Source organism: Lichenostomus cassidix, unplaced genomic scaffold (assembly GCF_008360975.1).
Source record: "Lichenostomus cassidix isolate B80296 unplaced genomic scaffold, HeHo_3.0 HiC_scaffold_268, whole genome shotgun sequence".
Taxonomy (NCBI): Eukaryota; Metazoa; Chordata; class Aves; order Passeriformes; family Meliphagidae; genus Lichenostomus; species Lichenostomus cassidix.
This window is the reverse complement of record NW_028147487.1, coordinates 1-3027: the sequence shown is the minus strand read 5'-3', so window position 1 is coordinate 3027 and position 3027 is coordinate 1. Positions and strand designations below refer to the sequence as shown.

General features: G+C 49.3%; 1 long non-coding RNA gene across 1 annotated transcript; it reads right to left on the bottom strand.

The window, feature by feature from the left end:
• Nucleotides 1-1374: 1374 nt before the first annotated feature.
• On the bottom strand, nt 1375-3021 carry LOC146422274 (uncharacterized). The gene is made up of 2 exons (XR_014848208.1): nt 2381-3021; nt 1375-1922 (listed from the first exon to the last, which is right to left on the bottom strand). It is a non-coding gene; the product is annotated as an uncharacterized LOC146422274 (long non-coding RNA).
• Between the last annotated feature and the right edge of the window lie 6 nt (nt 3022-3027).

Below are 3027 nucleotides of genomic sequence, written 5' to 3'. Positions count from 1 at the left end.
AGCTCCATCTCTGGAAGTCACCTGTTGTATAAAGTCCTGCAATCAGGGATGGTTCCCGCCGAGGTGAGCATGGCCCCTGGTGAGCAGCAGGTGCGGCGCAGTGGTAACAGGAAGGAGATAAAAGGTAGAGGGAAGGGGTTTCTCCCTCATGCCGTCACAGCCAGCACCGAGAGGGGGAGATGGCTCTTGGGCCCTGACAGTGCGAAGTGAGTGAAAGAACTGACAGCTGCAGGGGATTAGAAGGGGAGGGAGACAGGGAGTGGCTAGGCCGAAAGACCAACCAGAGAAGTCCAAGGGAAGAAGGAAAGGGGTACAAACCAATAGTCTTGTGAGGGGGGAGGGTACAAAATTCAAACGAACAAATTACATACAAAGCTTCGGGGAACAAAGGAGAAGCTTCTACAGCTGAATCTATATAAGGAAAGGGGGGGGCGGGGGAGTGTGCAGGACCAATGGCTTTCAGCCGTGGTGCATGTTTAATTCTTCAGCTGCAGGGGCTCACTGTTTGTTTCCATCAGTCTCCATAACTCCAACAGCTCAGGCTGTCACAGCCCCCTGCGGTTTGTGTGTTAGCTGCTGTAATCTGCAGCCACAGGCTGCAACACTCTCTGAGGGGCTTGAAGCTCCCCAGACCTTCAAAATCGGACACAGGGTTGCCCTGGAATGTCCTGGGCTGGGCAGGAGGCCAAGGAACTTTCTGGTGAGTCTGGGATAGAGCAGAGATCTCCCTGCAGCCCAGGCTGGAGCAGGAGATACCTGAGAGAGACCCCGAGCCCGTGGGAAGCCCCTCAGAGCCATGGCAGGTGCTCCCGGCAGGACTCCCGGCCTGTTCCTGAGGGACTCTGTGCGGTGCCTCACAGGATTCCATCATTCCATTGTGAAATTCCACCCTCTGGCAGAGGCACTGGGCATTCCCACCTGAATTTGAGCCAATTTCATCAGGCTTGGGGACTTGGGGACATCGGCAGCACTGGATGGAGCCAGAGGCGCGGGGAAGCAGCTGGAGGGGAATTTGGTGCAGAGCAGAGCTTTGGGCTCTGCCGGAGCAGATCGGAGCGATCAGAGTTCACCATGCAGCACTGCCTGCGGGTTCTGTCAGTTGTTGTCGGCCAGGTCCTGGGGAGGAGGATCAGCAGCTCTTTAACTTTTACAGCTCTTTAACTTCAGGCAATGACAGTTCTCCTTTGACTCTCCCGGGGCACTCAGACCTTTCCAACCCCTCACTGACCCCTGGAGGGTCAATGTGCTCCCATTTCCCTCCCAGGGTCTCTCGGACTTTTCTCCTAGAGAAAAACCTCATGAGAGCAGAAAACCCCAGAGCAGCTCTGGACCACACTGATGGGAAGAGCCAAGGAATCCCGAATGTGATGGCAATTTACTGTTGGAGTAAATGTTGTACTTTTATTCCAGTAAAAAAATGTAAGAGTAAACTTACTGTTCCAGCCCAGCCCTGAGGTGGTGACTGAAGGTCTTGTGATTGATGCCTTGGGGCGGATTTGAGTGAAACATATCAGAATGTATAAACTATATTCTTAGTTTATATAAGAATATAAGAAATATTTATCTAAGTCACAAGCCTCACTGAGCTTTGCAGCCAGGAAAACACAGTTTTGGGGGTTTTGCTCTTTGTTCATGATGTGGTTTGAACACAGCAGAGCAGAGGCAGGAAATGTCACTGTCCATTTGTGCAGGTGGTTGTTGTGCAGCGATGGTGGCAGCAGCTCCCACATCCTCCCTGTTGGCTCCCACATTCCCCCCCAGCATCTCAAAATGTCGGGAGAGGAACGAGCCTGGAATGTTCTGGGGCGCTCAGGAGGCCAAAGAACTGCTGTGGTGAGTCTGGGATGGAGCAGAGTCTCCCTGCAGGAGCTCAGGGGATGCCTGAGAGAGACCAAAGCTGCTCTGTCAGTGCCCTCCTCACCCTAGGCAGGAAACAGTAGGAATATGTATTAGACTGCTGCAATAGAAAAGGTTTTTCAAGCTTATCTCCATCAATATCAGGCGTGCTTCTGGTTAATTGTCAAGCACCCAGCGCTGTTACTTTGCTTTATTGTCTTTGTTCCCTATTGTGCTTTATTAAACCTTTTAAATGTTAACAGGACGGTGATACCTTTCACACAAGGAAAGGCTGGAGGGTCAGGATAAGAGTGGGGAGACATCACTCATGGTTGTAACAGAAGCGATTTGAGGAAATTAATTGAATTGATTATCAAACAAATCACAGCAGGAGAATGACTAGTAAAATAAATCCTACAAGAACACCTTCTTCCCGCTCCTCTCTCCTTTCCAGGCTTCCCTTTATCCTCCCCACACAGGGATTGGGATCACAGCCAGCTCATGTCACGACTTCTGTGGGGTTTCTGCTCCATCCCAGACTCACCCACAGCTCTCAGCACCTTCAGCTCCAGGTCATCCCAAACTCTCACCTGTCCCCCGAACCAGGAAATGCCTCTGAAACCAGAAAATCAGCTGTGAAAAATGGGTGTTTGCAGTTGTTAATAAACGAGCCCCGAGGGGATCTGCAAAAACCAGATTTAATCTTAAGCGACAGAATGACAGAGTTCTTTGGCAAGAGTCACCCTGCTGCCTATGGGGCAGTCAAGGCACAGCAAGGGGAAATAAGCAAAAGAACCCAGACAAATCGCAGGATATTAAACTGGAAAGGGAGCGAAGAACACTGTGGGTGTGTGAAAGCATGCTGAGGAGGAGGATAAAAAGAAACCAGGTGTAAAAGCTTCACAGCACTCAACCTTATCAGTATTTTAACTTCTCTGAATCTATAGCTTAACTTATGCCTTCACTGATGTCTCAGCTTAGCAGAGGAGCAACATTTGGCAGCATTTAACTTGGCTTATAACTTAACAATTTAACGGAGGAGTAACACTTAACATTTAGCCTGACTTATGCATTAATTCAATAATTTAACAGAGGAGTAACACCTAACAACATTTAACCTCAGTTAAGATTTTGAAGTCAAATTTAGCCACTTAACAGAGAAACAACACTTAGCAGCATTTAACTTGGTTT